We start from the raw sequence: 21,823 nt of genomic DNA on the forward strand, positions 1-21,823 counted from the left end.
AAATTCGTAACTCCAGTCTTTTTGAGGCTTCATGCAGCACTGTGAGTGTCGAAGAAACTGAGGATCCAGAGCTTGAGTCACCTAATCATACTCCAATCAAGGTTGACTTTGCAAGTTGTGCCAGTCATTGTCTTGCTTGCATTGGAAGCATTACACTCTGTGACGAGGATTTGCTGCTTGGTGACGTAGCACATAATCGCCCACTATTCGTCACCGGATACATATGCAAAAAGAGGGTCAATAGGATGCTCTTGGATGGTGGATCTGCAGTTAACATCTTGCTGCTTTGTACCATGAAGGAACTTGGCATCCCTATAGGCGAACTAGCACCTAGTCGTCTTATGATCCAAGGATTCAATCAAGGGGGGCAAAGAGCTATTGGTGTGATTTGTCTGGACTTGTTCATCAATGATATGATTTCAAGAGCATCACTTCATGTCATTGACGCCAAAACTTCTTACAACGTGCTTTTAGGGCGGCTGAGGCTCCACGAGAATGGCGTCGTCCCATCAACCCTCCATCAATGCTTCAAGTATTGCAAAGATGGCGTGATAAAGAAAGTGGTAGCTGATGAAAAACCCATTAGTGAAGCCGAGTCCCATTTTGCTGATGCTAAATTCTACTTAGCAAATGTGGTGTTGAAGGAGTTTGAGCATACTGCCTCTTCATCAAGCTACAAGCAGCTCAAAGCCAATGACTTGTAACTTAGTAAGACCAATATTTTAACTAAGGAGAAGGAGAAAATTAATCAAGGTGTCAGTTGTCATGTAGAGGAAGCATTAAAAAAGAAAGAGACACCCGTACTCCGTTATGTGCCAAAAGTGAAGAAAGGTGAAGAGTTGGCCTTAGATGGATTGACGCTCCTAGTCACTAACCTTAACAAAGCCAAGGTCGCTCCACCCCAAAAAGGATTTGTTCGAGCCATGCATAGCCCCGTAGTGAAAAATGACTACTTGCCTTCACAACGGACAAACAGCTTTGATCCCAATGCCTACAAGCTTCTCGCAAAGGCTGGACATAATCCTAAAGATTCAACTTCTCTAGAAAAACTTCTGCCTGAGGCAACCGGTGAAAAGATACATGGCTTGAACTCAACTCAGAAGATGCTCATGCAAAAGGGATATGTTGTCAAAGAGTCTCAAGCAGGCCTTGGATATACCGCACCTGCTCCTGCTCACATCTTCATAAAGAAATCCACCAACAATTACATCACGGCAGAAGAAAGAACGTCATCAGTTTCATCTAAGACATCTGTCTTCGACCGCTTAAGTGCTCCGAAATCTCAAGTGTCAATCTTTGATAGATTGGCGCCCCAAAATGAAGTAGTCTCACCTTCTCGCATGAGAAAATCCATTCAAATCTGATTAGGCCGCCAAGTGAAAGCCCTATGCTCTCTAGCTTGTGCGAGCCTGTCCATAGCAGATTGAGTCTACCGAATGAGGCTTCTTCATCAAATGCTCCTCGAAAGTTTGTGCATCGCCGATTGGGTGTCTCAAATACTACCATCAAGAAGGCTTCACAACAGAGGGCTACTCTCTTGTCAAAAGACGATAAGAAGTTGAAGAGCAAAATACCCTCTTGCATGGAGCGCCGTACTACTCTTGTCATGGCAATTGACGATGAATTGCTGAAAGTAAAGCGACAAACTATGGTGTTAACCAAGGTGCCTTCTAGGGGCTTGAAAGATGGCCTTAATGAAGGATACTTCACTTCCTCATTTCATATCACAGCTTCTTGTAATGAAGTCCAAGCAGAGGAGGATGCTGAGGATGCTCCACGAGAGTTAGAAGAAGGCATGAAGTCCACCATTGACGACTTGAAAGAGATCAACCTAGGGACTGAAGATGACCCACGACCAACCTACATAAGTGCCTCGCTCATTCCTGAAGAAGAAATTGCTTACATTGAACTCCTACGAGAGTATAAAGATGTCTTCGCTTGGAATTACATGGAAATGCTAGGGTAAGACCCAAGAGTTGCTGTTCACCATCTCGCAGTAAAGCACGGCATCCGACCTGTTAAGCAATCTCAAATACGCTTTCGACTCGACTTGGTTCCCAAAATTGAAGCGGAGGTCAATAAACTCATTGAAGTTGGTTTCATTCGAAAAGTCAAGTACCCCACTTGAATTTCAAGCATTGTCCTAGTAAAGAAGAAAAATGGGCAAATCCGAGTTTGTGTTGACTTTCGTGATTTGAACAATGTTTATTCAAAGGATTGACTTTCCACTTCCTATACTTGAGCTCATGGTCGATGCTACTATTAGACATGAGGTTTTGTCATTCATGGATGGTTCGTTTGGCTACAATCAAATCCGCAAGGCTCCGCGAGATGAAGAGTTCACAGTTTTTCGCACACCTAAAAGCATCTACTGTTATAAAGTTATGCCTTTTGGCTTGAAGAAAGCAGGTGCCACATACCAAAGAGCGATGCAAAAGATCTTTGACGATGTGCTTCACAAATATGTGGAATGTTACGTTGATGATTTAATCGTGAAGACAAAGAGACGAGTTGACCATCTTCATGATCTAAGACATGTGTTTGAACGGTTACGAAGGTACCAACTTAGGATGAATCCCTTTGTTGAACGAATTTCTCAATGTTTACTCTACTCCCATTAGAGGTCAATTTATAATACAAGCTACCTATCAACTAAGGAAACAAAATCTTAAAATAAGGAAATACACATAATCAAATATACAGATTCCTAAACTAGCAACCTAAATTATTTTCCTAAAATTGACACTATTGCGGAATATTCAATTATTTTCCGCAGCATAGAAATTGAACAAGCTAAAATTGACGTTATCGAGAAAATGCTTGAACCTCGGAATATTCATGAGCTGAAGAGTCTTCAAGGACAATTGGCTTACCTCCGTCGTTTTATATCAAATTTGGCCGGTCGATATTAACCATTCAGCCACCTCATGAAGAAAGGGACTCTGTTTGAGTGGGATGAAGCATGCAACAATGCTTTTAAGAGCATCAAATCCTATCTAATGAGCCCCCCGTTCTCACTGCCCCTATACCTGGACGACCACTAATCTTGTACATTGCTGCTCAAAAGCTTTCAGTTGAAGCATTTCTCACTTAAGAGAATGTTGCAGGGAAAGAAAATGCCTTATATTACTTGAGCAAAATGATGCTACCACATGAGTTGAACTATTCTGTGATTGAGAAGATATGCCTCACCCTTGTTTTTGCAATCTAAAAGATGCAGCACTATTTTCAAGCTCACACAGCGCATCTCATCTCCAAGGCTAATCCCATCAAATACGTCATGTCAAAGCCAGTCATCTCTGATCGATTGGCAAGGTGGTCACTCATTTTTCAACAATACGAGATCATCTACGTGCCTCAAAAAGCCGTTAAAGGGCAAGCTCTAGCCACTTATTGGCAGACCATCCTATACCAGCCGAGTGGGAATTGTCCGAAGAATCGCCAGATGATGATGTCATGGTAGTCGAAGTTCGTCCCCCATGGACAATGTACTTTGATGGCGCATCTCATCGAAGTGGAGCAGGCGCTGGTGTGGTATTTATTTTTCCAGAAGGAGATGTCTTGCCATATGCTTTCACTCTCACACAAAATTGTTCAAATAACGAGGCTGAGTACCAAGCTCTCATTCTTAGGCTAGAGATGGCGGTTGAAGTAAAGCACTTACAACTCAAGGTATATGGAGATTCAATGTTGATCATCAACCAGCTTATCGACATCTATGAAGTGAGAAAGCTTGAACTTGTGCTTTTCAATAACTACGCGCGTCGCTTGATTGCATGGCTTGGTGATGTCACCTTAGAGCATGTGCCGCGAGAAGAGAATAGGCAAGAAGACGCACTTGCAAAGCTTGCTTCTATGCTTGCTTTACCTGACCAAGAGACGCACGTTCCGATATGCCGAAGTTGGGTCATACCCCCAATCTTTAACGATGAAGACAATGGTGAAGGGAAGTGAACGTCATCTCAGTTTTGGAAATTGAAACTGAGGATTGGCGCCAACCATTCATTGATTATCTACAACATGGAAAATTGCCTGATGATCCACATAGAAGAACGGATGTAAAGCGTCGCGCCCCTCGATTCATCTACTACAAGGACACGCTTTACCGTCGATCTTTTGAAGGGTTATTCCTCCATTGCCTTGGAGAAAATGAGGTAAAGCAAGCTTTGGAAGAAGCTCATTCTAGAATATGCGGCGCTCATCAATCTGGCCCCAAACTTCATTTTCGAATCAAAAGGATGGGCTACTACTAGCTGACCATGGTCAAGGATTGCATGGAGTACGCCAAATGATGTCATGCTTGCCAAATCCACGCCAACTTTATACATCAACCGCCAGAACTGCTTCATCCAACTATCGCTTCGTGACCTTTTGATGCATGGGGGCTAGATGTTGTGAGGCCTTTGCCAAAGTCTTCTGGTGGCCACTTATACATTTTGGCTGCGACTGACTACTTCTCCAAAAGGGCGGAGGCCATTCCATTGAAGGAAGTGAAGAAGGAAAATGTCGTCAACTTCATCCGTACTCATCTCATTTTTAGATATGGTGTACTGCGCTACATCATCACAGACAATGGAAAGTCCTTCTACAATAGTGCCGTAACAAGACTTTGTCAGAAGTTTGGCTTCAAATAACATGCTTCTTCTATGTACAATCCACTTGCAAATGGTCTTGCTGAAGCATTCAACAAGACTCTTCGGAGCTTATTGAAGAAAGTGGTTGCCAAAGCAAGAAGAGATTGACCTGAGAGAATGGAAGAAGCTCTTTGGGCGTATCGAACCACGTATCGAACACCTACACAAGCCACTCCATATTCATTAGTGTACGGCGTGGAAGCTGTTTTGCCGTTCGAACGTCAAATTCCATCTTTAAGGGTTGCCATTCAAGAAGGCCTCACTCATGAAGACAATGCTCGCTTGCGCGTTGAAGAACTAGAGGCACTTGACGAAAAGAGGCTTGAGGCACAACAACGTCTTGAATGCTATCAAGCCCGGATGTCAAAGTCATTCAACAAGAAGGTTCGTCTTCGTTCTTTTCAGAAAGGAGACTTGGTTCTTGCTCTAAGAAGACCTATTAATACCACTCATAAAATTGGTGGTAAATTCATTTCCAAGTGGGATGAACCATATGTGGTGCAAAAAGTTTACTCAAGTGGTGCCTACAAATTGGTTGCTGGAGATGGCTTGAGAGTTGGCCCCATAAACTACAAATTCTTGAAGCGCTACTACGCTTAAAAAAACAAGCATCTGACGCACGAGCTTAAACTGCATGTTGCTTCTGGCCTGCATGAGCTAAAACTGTCCATGGCAAACCAAAAACAAAACCATAAAATATGAACTACGTTTGACTTGATCCCATGTTGGGTACGTAGGCAGCTTGAATTTCGAGCTCAGTCATCCCAAAATAAAAAATAAAAAAAATTCCCTATGAACTTCGTTTGGCTTGATCCCATGTTGGGTATGTAGGCAACTTGAATTTCGAGCTCAGTCATCCCAAAATAAAAAATAAAAAAAATTCCCTATGAACTACATTTGGCTTGATCCCATTTTGGGTACGTAGACAGTATTGGAATATTATTCCAAGCACAGTCATAACACGCCAAAAAATGATAATAACAAATTGTGTTTGCTATATTCCTCAAATGAATAAGTAGACCAAGTGTTGTTAATCATGAAAAAAGGGGAAACAGTCTTTCCTCTAATCAATAATGACAAATTGTGTTTGCTATATTCCTCAAACGAATAAGTAGACCAACTGTTATTAATCATGAAAAAAAAAAGAAAAGAAACAATCCTTCCTAAAAAAAATAAAAAATTAAGGAAATAGCTTGAAGTTCGCCAACTCGTTTTGATTTGCTTCAAGCAACCTTCTCATCTCTTCCGATTTTGCAATGCCTTCATCAGTCTGTACTGTGGCATTCTTGATAGCAGAGGCCTTATCTTTAAGGTTAGAGATCTCAAGTTGCACCTTGGATAATTCTTCTTCATTTGCAACAACCGCTGCTTCCTTGGCCTTCAGCTTGGTGTCTATGCCTTCCAACGTTCTTTTCAACTTAGCCTTGTCAACTTCAAGGGCTTCAAATTCTTGTTGACAAAGTTCAGATTCTTTAATTACCTCATTTTCTCTTATTTTAGTATGAGAAAGAATTTGAGAAATATCTGCCAGCTAACTTGCACATGATTTGATAGAAGCGGAGCAGTTTTTGTAGGCTCGAATATCACCAAAGAAGCTTTTAAGGTTGCGCTGTAATGGAGAAATATCCATTACTTTCATGTTTCTCATCTCTTTGAGGACCTTCTCAGCCTCATCTTCAATGTCGTCCACATGATCCAAACAGGTTTTTCCGATCTTATGTGAAATCCGGGACCACAACCTTGAGACATACTCACACCAACTTTTAGCAATCACATCGATCCCTTGAAAGACACTAATGTTAGATAACGTAGGACCAGAAGGTTTCACTCGAAATTGTCTTGGTTCTATTATTGGTACTTTGGGCATGTCAACAGGAGCCTTCTCATGAGAAATTTGACATGATGCTTCTTCGACAGATCTTCGCTTACCAGAAAGTAATCCAAAGGAATTTGGACCATCTATAGAACCTCCACTGCTTTGAGAGTATAGTTCATCACCAAGATTCAAGTTGTTGACTCCTAACTGCACATATACGGGGAAAAACTTAAGCAATTTAGTGAAATAGAAAAAGTAAAAAATGTGAAAGCATTCGAGGAAGTATGTGTTTTCTTGCTTCTAAATCCTCCAAAGGTGTGCTGCTATTAGGCACATCTTGGAAAAAACCGTCTGTGTCAATTTGGATATCCTCTAAGGGTGTGACTTGGACTATGGTTTTCTGCTTTTTGGGGCGATTCCAGTGATGATCACCTTGGCTAGAGTTACTGTCCCCATCACAAATCACAAGGCCTCTTTTCTTGTCTCCATTTTCGGTGGTTGGATTTTTGACAATCATGGATGTAATTTTTGGAGTAAAAATCTTCAAGAGAGGTTTAGGCTTGAGAGTTGATTTCTTCATTTCTTTAGATGCATCGTTGGGTAGATCCTTTCCATGGTTTGGTTTGGCCTTGCTTAGTCTAGCCTTACTTGCTTTGGCTTTGCTTGCTGTTGCATTGGCGTTGTCAACTTCGTGGGTGCTAGTGGTGGGTGGAATTGTTGGTTTAGCCTTGCTTGGTCTAGCTTTGCTTGCTCTGGCCTTGCTTGTTGTTGCATTGGCGCCGTCAACTTCATGGGTACTAGCAATAGGTGGAACTTTCGGTTTGGCCCTGCTTGGTCTAGCTTTGCTTGCTTTGGCTTTGCCTAATGTTGCATTAGTGTCGTCAACTTCCTCGTTGCTAACAGTAGGTAGAACTGCTGGTTTGGCCTTCATTGGTTTAACTTTGCTTGCTTTGGCTTTGCTTACTATTGCGTTAGTGCCTTCAACTTCACGGGCATTCGCAATAGGTGTAACTACTCCCTTGCCCTTGGTTAGGCAAATTTTGACTGGAGTCTTGGGTTTCTCTTGCTTTTTGGTAGGCTCAATGTCTCCTTTAACAAAGTCGCTTGCATGCTTTGTCCACCACTCTTGATATCGCTTTGTGGTAAGGCCTTTGTGTGAGGAGACAGGAATTCTCAGTTTTTCCTTGGTACTAAGCTTTGTGCAAGATTGCCAAAGTCCTACGACATCGGGTAGGTTGAGGGGACATGCTTCTTCCACCAATTTTTCGGGCACATCTTGGTAAAAGTTGAATTGTCGTGAGAATCAATGAGGGCTGTAAGACTCAACGATATACTACATATCGCAGCGAAGAGTTAGGTAGCTTGAACGAATACTGATGGTGTAGGCTATCTAAAAGTGGGATTGCTTTCCGTCATCTACCACTAATCGCTTGTCCTTGTCAGACATGGCCAAGGATGATAACCGCGAAGGATCAACGCTTCTGAGGAGTTTGCGGGCCGCAATTGCTGTGAAATGTTTGGCATTCTTCTCGCCGGCTAGTCGGACCATTCTAACGCCTGGTTGAGAGTGTGAGGATGGAAGGTATGTGTCAAAGTAGTTGCCAAGCCATCTGTAGATATAATGCATGGGAAGGGTCGCATGGCACTGACTTGGAGTGGGAGATGATGAAATTTGCTTCAAGCCATGATATATGCTAGCCAAGACAGGCACCGCCAAAGAAAATGTAGATCCGCGCGCCATCATGCTCGCAACTTTGAAGACAGTAGGACGAATTTGGTTCACCTTTCCATTGGGTAGGACAAATACAGATAGCCAGCACGACATGAAGGCTGCTAAATAGACTTCTTCCCTTAAACGTGCTTTGATGCCTAGCTCGTTGAATGCTCTTTCTTCATCCTTTGTGCACTCCGGTGGCATGCTAGTGTGTCCAGTTGGCCTGCTTGCTCCCTCGCTCTGATCATTGGGAGAAAGATTTGAATATTTGCTTTTGAGCCTGCACCAGAAATGGATCCAGTCATGGGCGGTGATATGGTGAGTTTCTGAAGCACGAAAAAGTCTGTGGTATGCCACAAAGAGGTACCTGCAACTAGGTGGAAGGAGGTACATGTTTTCGTCAGTGCCTGTCAGATAGCGTGCCGACAGGATGACTTCGTCATAAAATTTGCCATAGACTGGCAAACCACCAATATAACTCAAATCCCAAAGGGAGATTGATAGCTCTCCTGTTGGAATATGAAGTGTGTTTGTAGAAGGACACCAATGCTCATAGAATGATTGAATGAGTTTTGCATCACGGTCATATGTGAAAAGAGAGGCATAGACGACACCATAGATCCTCACCTCAAGAAGTATTTTTGAAGATCGCCCAAGTACAACTTCTGCCACTCCCAATATTGATTGATGAATGAAAATTGACCAAAGCTGGCAAGAGAAGCTGTCCAAGTGGCTTTTCCGTCATTGATTTGATCACCCAGCAAGGTAAAGTGTTCTGTGATGACCGCAACAAGAGTGCCCTGAAGGGAGGAATGGTGGCAGAGCTGGTAAGATCGTGCAAGTCCGTCGTATTGTCAATGAACCATTGTGTCGGATGGGCAAAGTCAGCAACTGCAGGTTGGCATGAAGAAGGTGAACCAATGACAAGATCGAAGACCGGAAGAAGTAGTGCTTCGTCAGATGCGTTTTGACCCTCAGCAATGGAAAGTAGTGCTTGGCCATGAAGGATCGTGTCTGCGAAGATTGCCATCTTTGAATAACGGAAGGTTTGGAGGGTAAGTTGCAAGGCTTCAAATCTCTCAAGGAAAATACAAACAGAGCAATAGTAAAAAGTTCAGATCATTGGTACGTAAATTAAGGAAGAGTCAAGGCGCAGTGAAAATTAAAACCCAAACTTTGTTCACTAGTTGAAACGTGAGGGTACGTTTCTGCACCTGCCAAAACCAACAAAAAAATCAGTTCAATCCCTTCAGAAAGTATTCAGTAAGATGCAACCTCTGCTGCGGCCGGTACAAAATTCCTGCACATGTCACCATCAAACAATAAGTAAACAGAATTGATTGGTACATATGGAGACAAAACTTTAAACGACAACTCATTTTCAAACAATTTGCCTTTTAAAGGTTTTATATTATCATGGGCCTATTAAATTTTGATTGGATTCCGGCTGAATACGAAAAAAAAGATTCCAAGTTTCTTAGATTTTTTTCTGTATTAAATCCAAATACGGTGGTACTATACAAGCCAGCGATGCAACGTTTATTTTTATGCTCATCGCAAAAAAAATAAATAAAGGTTTTACTTGGTCTCGGAAAATTTTCTGATTTTAAAATCCTGATTCACGTGTTTTGACCCACATAGCCTGAAGACAGAAAAGCAAAATTATTTTTGCATGAAGAAGAGTTGTGTGCTACTGGAATACGGTGTGCTACGTAGATTCGTGCGGGTACAAAACAAACAGTCAAAAGAGATAGGAATAATTTCTTGGGTGTTTAAAATAGCCTACTGGCTCCTTACGGTAAAAAAAAGAAAGAAAAAGAAACAGAAAGCAAATTGTGCGGAATTGAACGTGTAGAAAGAAAGCCAACAAAAGGGGCCACGTTGTCTACTGTAGGCTATACTTGAAAAGGATCGAGTGCATGACATGTGCTTGGTGTAGAAAGAGGAGTCAGAAGTTCTAATCCTAATCAAACACCCTCATGTTTTAAGCGGTGGCTCCCCGTCGGAAGTAACAAAGGCCAAGCCAAATGGGCCTCTAAAATTGTTCCGTTCGAACTATCAAGCTTTGTGGTGCATAATTGCAAGCTGAGCATGGGCTTAAAATAATTGGGTTATCAAGCTTCAATTATTTGGCAAGCTAAGAGTTTCTTTGAAGGATCAATATGTAGTACTAAAATAAATTGGGTTTGCAAATCCTTCGATCCGGCAAAAGGGGAAGACTCAAGCATATTGATTGATGAATTTTAGCTCAATTCGCGAGTTAAAATTTTGGAGAGCCAAACTTAGTTTAAGTTTCAAGCAAAAGAAGTTATTGCCGAATACACAAATTTTTGGCATCAAATCAAGTCAAGTCAACATTTTCAAGACTTACTCACTTTCGTACATGAGCAAGTCTCGAGGGGGCATCTGTAGGCATCTAAAATTTTCAGCCAATCACAAGTTGCCACGTGTTGTGGGACTTAATAAATAGGGCACAATAAATGGCCAATCAAATGCTGTCAAGTGTCTTTAGGTCAAATGTCAAGATGATGCGTATAAGCCAATCAAATGGTGCCACGTGTCAAAGTGACGCAGTTACTATTTTTATTAAGCTCGACCAATCAAATTAAGCCGCTTGGTAAAGTAATAATTGTATTTCTCTTCACAAATAATTGTCTTTCTTAAAATAAAAGTAAGAGGGATAATTATCGAATTACAATTATTTCTTTTACATTAGATAAAGAAATAATTAAAGAGAGATAAATATGAAGGAAGTAGAGTTGGTCATGACTCTCCATCCTACATCTCTATAAATAGAGGTGCCTCAAAGCCCTTCAGAATTCCTTAAGTCTCATGTCCAAATCCAACAAGAAGGCATCGGAGAAGATTCCAACCCGAAGGTTCTTTCAGATCAAAGCTTCAAAGCTCCAAAGGTTCTTTCAGTTTTTTTTTTCCAATATTGTATACTCTTTCAGTGGGGGTTAGCGGGAGAGAGAGTTAGTTAGTTTATGAGGGATCCAAAAATTGTCAATAGCCCTAAACCCCAACCTGCACTAACGTGGCTCGAACCCTAGCCTCTCTTGTGGGAAGACTAGGAGCTAGATAGCCGCTGGGTTACAAACCCTTTGGTTGTTTTAGGCATTTTCTAATTTTAAAATGATAAAATTTGTAGTGGAGATGGCTATAATTAAGTAGCTAGTGTGGTTTTGTTTTTTTATGCGGAATCAAGAAATATGGTTTTTATTTCTTTAAGGAATATCTATTAGTGTGGGTTTAGTCATTCCCACAAAATCCTAAAAAACAAGTGTGACTTGTGACCTAATGCGACTATTTTTTTGGTTTCTTTTTTTGGAAAGGAGAGATTCGAATCATTTTTAAATCACAAGTGTAGTCTTAAAATATCATAACTTTTGTCATAGCAAATGATAAGTTTGGTCGGTTTGAGTAATAACGATATTTGAATGTGCATGGTTATAATCTTGTACTCCCTCCGTCCCTATTTTATAGTTCAGTATTTCATTTTGGGCTGTCCCTTAATAAGTGTCCATTTTGTAAAGTTAGTGGGTAAAAGTTGGTGAATTTTCCATTTTGCCCCTAAAAGTAGATTTTATTTTAAAAAGTTAGTGAGTAAAAGTGTAATGATGATGGGTAAGTAGGAAAAATGGAGGAAAAAGTTGATGTGAAAGGTATAATGATGATGTCTTTTTAATAAGTTGGAATTACGAAGCAGGACACTTAAAAAGGGACGGAAGGAGTAGTAGTTAGATTGAGCTCTATTGTTCAATTTAATGTTCTTCTACATGAGGTGGGGCATTTGGCACTGGAGATAATTCAATGTTTCTAGGGCACTACCAGGTGTGCCTAAGTCCCACTTCCACCCCATATTAATATTTTTTTTGATAATTTGATGTCCGGTCCGGTTTGCGCGCACCACAATTAATTTAGAGGTTTTGAATTTAACGACGAGAAAATCCTCCAATGATCCAAAGATTTATCGGTTACGGCGCCTTGGAAGCCCCCTCCTCATCCGCGCCTTGGAAGTTTTCATCGGTTATGGCGTCCTGTGTGTTGCCAAAATCATCAATCCCCTTCCCTATTGGCCGGTAAGACACTCATTCCCCCCAAAGGGTTTCATACTTTGCCAAAAGAGCACCTAAATAACCTCACTCTGCACATATTAATTCTGTTGCCGTTGGAATCTCTCTCTCTCTCTCTCTCTCTCTCTCTCTCTCTCTCTCTCTCTCTCTCTCTCTCTCTCTCTCCAAATACACTATACAAATGAAGTATGAAGTCCCATCCTTCTAAACCCTCATCCTGATCAAATTCCGAGATTTTTGAATCTTGTTTTTAAGAATGAAAAATCTCTCAAACCCAATTCTTAACTTCCCTATTTTCTATCCAATTCCTTTTAACGTTTCTAATTGTAAAAAATTCGTGCTTTATTTCTCCTTCACTCTGCAGTTCTGCTCTCTCTGAATGAGAGCATTGATTTTGTTTTCATTGTGATCAAGTAAAAGTCGCTGGTTCACTCCCTTTTTTATTTTTCACTTTTGCCAAATTGGGTACGCATAATTGTCTTTGTTGTGATTAAATTGTTGTTGAACTTCCTTTTCTCCTCCATCTTGTATTGTTTTTGTTATCAATGAACATGGGCGCCTGCACTAAGCTTTCATGGGATTAAAAAAAAATATTACTAAAATTGTGCACTTTTTAAAATTAATTTGATATTTTTTTTCACGTTGTCTGCATTGGATCATTCGAAACAACCAGACCAAATGAAAATTTACAAAAAAATTACGAATAAGTAGATCACATTGCTCAATAAAACATAATCAACTATTTTTAACCAAAATAAATATATTTATATTTATATGGTGTTTTGGATGTAAAATATTTTGTTATACATTTCTGTCATTGTTGACTTAAAATCCTCAATGAAATGTTACTTTATTTGACGATAACAAAAAATATTTGTTGTTGACCTTCTTGATTGGCTGGGATTTTTGGCTACTTTGGAATTATAATTATGTGCGAACGTGTCAGAAAAGGCCTGTAATTATCATTTTCAAATTTAACTTATAAAAAGCCAAAGCAATTGTGTTATCGCTTGTCGGTTCAATTACCTCAACTAAGAGGATTTTTCCTTTATAGAAGTATTGAAACGACACAACGATTCACTAGAATCAGCAATCAAAGAGAAATTAACAAGATACCTTGATAAACTCAAAACAACTTGCTTTCCAAATGATTCTTCACCTTTGAAAGAACAAGAACAGATTACATTGTAACTACTCCTCTAACGATATCGAACGAAGCTCATTTTTTTTAGGCCTAAATTCTGAAGTGATTTTGGGTGTTTTGTTAACGCCTCTAACGATATCGAACGAAGCTCATTTTTTACAGAGACCTCAAACGACATATTTTGAACAAAATGAGCGGCTCCGATCATCTTTGCGTGACCCGAGGCGGGAGAAAAAGGGGTCTGTGCACAGTTGCTGTGCACAACTCAAATTCTATGCATAGCAGGGAACAGTGGAACATGGATGAACATGGCCGTGCTCTTGCCTTGCATGCGGAATTTCAGAAAAAACAGGGGACCCGTGTAGGGGGATGAAAACAATTGGTACCTTAAACTGTCTTTTAGAATAGCACTTTGATTGCAAACGGCTACTCGTACCTCTTCATCGGAACCCTAGTTTGATGCCTGAACCCTAATCTGCAAAACAGATAAGGGGTGAGCGCACCTTTGCCTCTTGTGGCAAAGGCCCTCCGATGCCTAAGTTAGTATCACGTACTAGCAGAAAAATCCTAATTAACAGTAGGAGAATAATGCAAGTGCAATGTATTGCGTACCTTTTACCTCTAGGTTTATTTTATATTTATAGATTCATGGATGCTTGCTGCCCAAGTATTCGTGTTGCCCTAGATTTCCTACCTCGTATAGGAAACCCAGGATATCTTGGATTCTCGTTCCCTTATTAGTTCTTTACCTTAGTCTTTGTAGGACTCTTTTCCATACAAGCTGAACATCCCATTCCCGTTGGGTATCTTTTCTAGATCCTATATTCTCGAGATCTCATTCCTTAACGGAATACCACTGTTTCTGGACCCTTTCAGAGTGTTCCCTTTATTCCAATATCTGATTGGATTTCTTTCCTTGTTCGGCTATCTCATCGCCGAACAGACTGCCTGGACCAGTCACTTCACATGCAACTGGTCCTTTATCAATTATCTGGACCATTGCCTTCTTAGGAGCTCTCCTTCTGTTCGGCCTTCTCATTGCTGAACAATCTACTTGGACTAGTGACTTTTCATGTCACTGTTCCTTTATTAGTTTCCTGGTCCAATAACTTCTTCTCATGTTAACTGGACCAGACCCCGTACAAGCTTCCTGGACTAATGGCTTCTCATGTCACTGGCCCATGTCCGACCACTGTTTTGTACGGCGACTTCCCCAATCGCACCTATCTCAAGGTCCCTCTCATCACGTATTCGGGCCCTACCTGTATCTGTTCGGAAATACCTCCCTACAACTCGTATTGGGTATTCTTAAGGGGTACTTAGGTTTAAGCACAGCAATTCTCACGGATTTGTGCGAGGCTCTGTCGTCAACGTTTCTCCTCATGTCCGGTGTGCCTCGCCACTGCCCTCTCCCTCCGCAAGATCCCTCCTTCCTTCACCCCCAGCGAGGAAAGAGAAAAAGCCCGTTACTTTGGAATCACCGACGCCCTTGCCGTTTACCTCTTGGTGTATGATGTCATTGAGACCCACATCATTCTATTCGCTGTTGTTCTTCTCATCCTCTTGGCCTCCCCTTTGTGGATAGAGTTTGATTCCATCTCGGTCTGAATCGGATTCGGACAACGTGGAGGGTTATAACCTCGTGAATGAACCGTTGTTGTCGGGTGAAGAGAGTGTTGAAGAAGCTGAGAAGAAGTGGGATACGGTGGCGGTTGAGCGGAGACGGCCGCCCAAGATAGGGGAGGACCACACAATTTTTGAGGCGTTTGGGACAGTTGAGTTCTGGATCCTGTTCGGGTCGTTTTTGTGCGGAGTGGGGACTGATAAACCTATGTGGAAGAATCGAAATCAATATGCAATGGAAAAATTACTTACTTTCTACCATAGTGTTTAAGTCTTGAGAAACCTGGAAATCATTTCGATATTGAACCAATATGTTAGACAAACACAAACTCTCACTAATTGTTTTGGAGAGCAATGGGTAGGATTTCCTATCTAATCTATATTAGTTTATTCACACCTGTAACTTGATGGTAACCACAAGTCTTTATATAGATAGATCGGGACCCTTTCTCAATTGACACAATCTTTCATACTTCCTTCCATCAAAGAAGTAGTAAGACACCTATTCATTAATAGTTGCAACCTTACACATAAATGGTCACTAAACACGTTCATGGATAGTCACTATGTCTATTCATGAATAGCCACCAAACTTTTTCATGAATAGTCACCAACTATTTAGGCAATATTTCATTTAAATCTAATACTCATATTTTAGTTACGAACATAAATACTATAAAATATAATTAGGATCGATGTGGCATGTGAGCCACATAAATAAATTCCAACATTCTCCCACTTGGCTTACTTGACAAATCAACCAAAAACCTGTTGGGTAAAAGATACTAAGTATTGTATATGACTATACAACAACTGCCCAAAAAACGGCAATAGTAGAAAGATTGAGCACGAATCATGGTAGTTATACTAATTAAGCAAGCATTTCCTTCCATGTATTACAATGGACAAATCTCTCAAAACTTTATGTTGTATCACTTGTAAATCATGACTAACTATAGTCACTTAGGGTCTACTTTATTTATCCCAACGGATAATTGTATACGTACTTCATACCTTATGTGCACATGTACGTCTTTATTCTCTAAGAACACTTATAGTGTGACAAAACTTTAATTGAGCATCAATATGAGAGAAAACAAATATGAAATGAGCTAAAAGTCATGTATTCACTACATGACATAAACTTTTTGCCAGCAATAACTAGCTCAATACTTTATGCTCAATGGTCACGAATTATGTTTATGAACTCTTTTTCTCCCCTAATGAGGTACATTACGTCGATATTCTTTATTCGGCTTTCATCTTTATCTTATAGAACAAAACTGTAGCCAAAGTAAACTTCATAATGGTCTAAACGTAACATCGACAACTTGAGACCCATATTGCATGCTAGGTTAGTTTCATAACTTCCACTAATTCTGTCATTCATAATAAACATCACTTTGAATTGGATGTTAACACTGTGGCAAGAGATTTATAGCTTAACCTCAGTCAATTATTCTTTATTAGCATGCATGTACATATAATTCTTGGCTCTTTATAAGTACCTCAATCTTTATTTGTAGCTTTCTATATACCATGGTTACTTGGATATAGATCCAATAAATCCTTAGCCAATATCTATATAATCCAGAAAAATGTGCTTGCTCCCACTAACTTTAAGGAACATACCTTTGTATCTACTTATAAACAAAAGGCTATCTTTTTGTAACTTTCTTTTGGATGCTATCCAAAACCTTATTGGATCTTCGTATAAATGCGTTAACGGCATAAATGGAACTCAAAATACTCTTACTTTAAACATTAAACATAAGGGACTAATTCTCCCACTATTAATGTTCAAACGTTTATCTAACGCGTGAACTTAATCATGTGGGTATGATGCTTTATCCACATAGCGCAAAATCATGATCCATGCATTCCAGACTAGAGTACTTCTCAGGCAATCAATAAAATTTTCACAACTGGTAGTGAAATACAAGAAGCAACTTTAAGAAACAACATGAATGGCTACAATAACCAAAACTCTCAATATTTTGTAAATTCTAACCTTCCTGTGGGTAGAGGTGCATCACGCATGAATTTACACAACACTTTATGAATAAGATAATAATCTAAACAATGAGAACAAATTCTCCATACCTGTGGGCATAGGAAAAACTTATTCTCGACTTCCAAATAATTATCTTACTCAACTTAAGTCACAAAAATAAAAACTTGCTCGCATGACTGAATTATTATTTTTGTGAATTAACTTCAACTTTTGTGCTAATCTTTAACTAAAATAAGTAAATCCAAACCTCCTTGTGGTAAAGGCTGCAATATTCACTGAATCTTCTTAAATTACAACAATAAGACTAGCAAATATCCATCCTCAAAGTAAAATCCATAATCTGAAGACATAGGGAAATTTTCTGTTTTGATGTTGACTGTACCATTTTTCCCAAACAAATCGACAAAATTAATTATTTTCATGTGGGGGTGAAAATAATCAATTTTATCAATTCATGCTTAATGGTTGATACCATTTAACGCAATCATATATAATCCATTGACTACTCTGCACGTGACTACACTTCATATGAAATATCGTAATATTTCAAGTTGCTATGGCTGATCTCAAAATACTACAATGTTCAAATCACCAAAAAATCCATCAACAAAAATTTAATGGTATACAATAGGGCTTAACATCCCATAAGGAAATTCCACTTGCCCAAATTCATATCTCAAAATGATTAATGATTCGCTCGTCAGGGCTACATGAACCGTTGCAACTCTTCGTCAACGGTCTATTTCAGTATGAATTCTCTTCGTAGTAAAAGCACACAAAAGAATCAGTTAATCCAAGGCTTAAACATGGTACCGTTAATTCAAGGCCACTCTTAATAGTAAATAATGGCCAGTACTCACGACCGTTTACCAAATATATGTGAGTCATTTCTCAAAAGACACTTAGCAACCAAGCAATATGTCACTTGCAATAAGTGACACCTATTGACAACAACCAAGTGCCAACAATTGGAACCGTATCTTCCAAATTTGGAAAAAACGCAAACGCAATTTCGTGACTGATTAAGTCTAATTAATAGATACCACATTCTTACTTAGACCAATAAATGTCTAAAAGCTGCAGTGGTTAACCGGAATCACATTTACCCTTCAAGCATCCAAATTCTCAGTGATGGCAATAGAATAAAGAATGAGAAACGACAACACTAATTCTCATTCTCGAAAGTCACGTAAATTTCAGTGAGCAATTAAAGAAGCAAAACAAGTGCTTCGATTGACTTTATCGGCAAACCCATGATGCCCAAGACCAATACTGAAATGGATTGATACAAAAAGTATTTCGTCTACATGAATTCGAAATAGCAGTGAATGTTTCTGATAAGTTTTGATAATTAACTAATTCATACTAAACACAATGACATGAAGGTTGGCTCTGATACCAAATGATAAACCTATATGGGAGAATCAAAATCAATACCCAGCGGAAAAATTTCTTACTTTCTGCCAAAGTGTTCAAGTCTTGAGAAACCTGGAAATCATTTCGACCTTGAACCAATATGTTTCATAAACACAAACTCTCACTAATTGTTTTGGAGAGCAATGGGTAGGATTTTCAATCTAATCTATATCAGTTTATTTACACCTGTAACTTGATGGTAACCACAAGTCTTTATATAGATAGATCGGGACCTTTTTCCAATGGACACAACCTTTCATACTTCTTTCCATCAAAGAAGTAATAAGGTACCTATTCATTAATAGTTGCAACCTTATACATAAATGGTCACTAAACACGTTCATGGATAGTCACAATATCTATTCATGAATAGCCACCAAATCTTTTCACTAATAGTCACCAACTATTTAAGCAATATTTCATTTAAATCTAATACCCATATTTTAATTACGAACATAAATATAATATAAAATATAATTAGGATTAATGTGGCATGTGAGCCACATAAATAAATTCAAACAGGGGTTTGACGGTTATGAATAATATGGGGCAAATCGGGCAGGCAGTCGGATACGGTGATGTGTTCATATTCGTATCGCTCATCAGTATATCCGGGTTCTTTGGGCGGTTCATTTCGGGTGCTGTTTCCGAGTACTTCATCAAGTAAGTTCAAACAATTTCCCTCCTAACTGATGAATATGCGTCCTGTCATATTTGTTGTTTTGACGTTTGCTGGTTAGATGCTCTTGCGGCACCATTATTGTAACCGTCACTTTTTGATAATAAATTAATAATAGAATATGGACAACAAACCACTCTGTCTGGTTTACCAAACTGGTGTTACTTAATCTTGTGTATCGAGGTCAGTTTCGTCCTTAACTACATCGTGGTCCTGTAAATTATGATACGCGATCCGGTGGTGTTGGCGGTATGGCTGTCTGATGTAGGTGACTGGTGATGGTTGGGCGGCGGTTGTTTGGAGGTTTCCTTGGAATATAGGGTTGAGTTTTGGGTTTCTAAGGCTGTGTTATACTGTTATCATTTGCAAATTTGTTGGGCAGCTAGGCCTTTTAATTGTTTGTGCTATATTTGTTTTTATTTGGACATTTCTGAAGACCTTAGGTGTTCAGGTTTGGCCCATTAGGTGTTTAAGGCGTTTACCTTCAGGTGTTTTATCCAACCTTGATTGGATTTCCCTCCACTTTCCTTTGAGCATCTCCAATGGGAAATGTCAAATATGACGTGGACAATGCAACGACAACTTTTGACAGTTTCAAGCCTTCCAACCATGTTGTCTTTCCATATGCCAATTCCACATGGAATTGAAAGTAGCTCCAAGCATGTCAATTTTGACATCAACATAGTGGCATGCCAATTTTCAAAAATCTAACTGTTCGATTTCGAAAGAGTGCCGTTTGATTCCCCCCCCCCCCCCGTTTAAGTTTGACATAAGGATTGACATTAAGAGTTGGAGAGAGTTAACATAATGTCAAATAAATATAATTTGGCATAAGGGTTGGAGAGAAGGCTTTGATATCAAATTGAAGATGTGCCACGTAAGCCTTCAAAAAAAAGATTGGCATCTCCATTTGAAGTCAAGAGTTGGAGATGCTCTAACTTGTAACTTTTGACAAATTCCCTTAATAAAATGTTATTTTGAAGATCAAAAAAAATTATGATAGTTTTTTCAAGTTATTCTTAACCATAAAATTCTACACTAAAACCTCCAAAAACTAGAACCTTTCAGTCTTTCACCACATAATGGCTAGTAAAGAGAATAGGATGATACCCAAATGTCGTTTTTCTTGAAATATGACAAGAATGCCCCTTTGTGATAAACTTGTAAACCTACGTATCTAATTAACCACAGAAGTCCTATTATTGTTCGACGAGTATTTCACATGAATAGATATTTGGGATCTTAATGGTTTGGATGACATAGGGGGTATAGGAAAAAGGTTTATTGGGAGAAACAGGGGTTGGTCGATTGATGGGGTGAATTGAAAAAGACCGTCCCACTGGTCCATGGTTTTGTTATACATGCAAGTGTGTATGTATGTGATAGTGTGGGCATTCTCGTCATATTTTTAGAGAAACAACATTTGGGCTCTTCAGGCCATTACTCGACTGAAGACTAAGGAGGACCAAATTGAAGGATTTTTGATAGTTCAAGATGGTTGATTAATTGTAGATTTTTATTGTTAAGGAGTTATTTGAAAACGTTCCATAGTTGAGGGGGTCAATATATAACTTTCTACACAGTTAATGTCATCTGGTTTTCATTCTCTATGTATAGGATAGCAGGGACACCAAGGCCTCTTTGGACTGCAGCTTCTCAAATTGTCATGGCCGTTGGTTACGTTATCATGGCCATGGCTTTGCCGGGTTCTTTGTACCTCGGCTCAATATTTGTCGGAGTATGCTATGGGGTCCGATATGCTATCATGGTTCCCACTGCCTCTGAATTATTCGGCCTCAAATACTACGGTCTCCTCTACAATATTCTAATCCCCAACTTCCGCTCGGCTCCTTCCTCTTTTCTGGTCTTCTTGGTGGATACTTTTACGATGCGCAGGCTACAAGCACCGCTGGAGGCGGCAACAATTGCACTGGGACACATTGTTATAGGCTGGTATTTGTGATCATGTCTATTGCCTGCATAATTGGGTTCAGTTTGGATGTTTTATTGGTGATGAGGACGAAGAACGTCTATGCTAAGATTTATGCTAGTATGGCATAGACTTAACTAACGGTAACGACCATCATAAAATAATATAGAGATATATTTATTTATTTATGTACGATATATTCATTTATTAATATAATGATAAGTCTCGAGAATATTGTAATGAATATTCTGACTTACTTGATCTGACTTATAGTTTCCTTGTTCGTCTCCACTGAACAATGACCCAACCAAGTCGTTTGCACCACATTTGTCTCTAGATCGAGATCGGAAATGCTGTCTAGCCTCGGAAGTACTGCTCCTACTTCTCTTGCTCAAAGTTTCGCCCGGAATCCCAGCAACTTGAAGTAGAAATTTGGAAGAAAGATGGAATGCTACGTTAATAAGCAGTAATTCTATTTGTTATACATGCATGAGTGGAATGCTATCTATATTAAGATAGTACAAAATAGAATCAAATTAAAGTATATAATTAACCATGTTTCTAAACTCAATTATTCTATCTACTAAAGTCCTAATTATTTGAATTATATATGCGTGACATTTTTTCCCCTTGTTAAAAGAATGGTATAACAATATCAAAATCTCTGGCAATGTATTTCTCAATGTTAAAGCTTTCGGACTACTGATATTAAAGGTGCTTACTTTTTTTCTTCAAATTAATCTGTTTTTATTTTATTTGGTATGTTACCATTCTTTC

At 39.4% G+C, this 21,823-nt stretch overlaps 1 pseudogene; it reads left to right on the forward strand.

Moving 5' to 3' along the window:
* The first annotated feature begins 10,644 nt into the window (after positions 1-10,644).
* Positions 10,645-21,476, forward strand: LOC131299585 (protein NUCLEAR FUSION DEFECTIVE 4-like; annotated as a pseudogene).
* Positions 21,477-21,823: the final 347 nt, after the last annotated feature.

This window comes from Rhododendron vialii, chromosome 9a, assembly GCF_030253575.1.
Source record: "Rhododendron vialii isolate Sample 1 chromosome 9a, ASM3025357v1".
Taxonomy (NCBI): domain Eukaryota; kingdom Viridiplantae; phylum Streptophyta; class Magnoliopsida; order Ericales; family Ericaceae; genus Rhododendron; species Rhododendron vialii.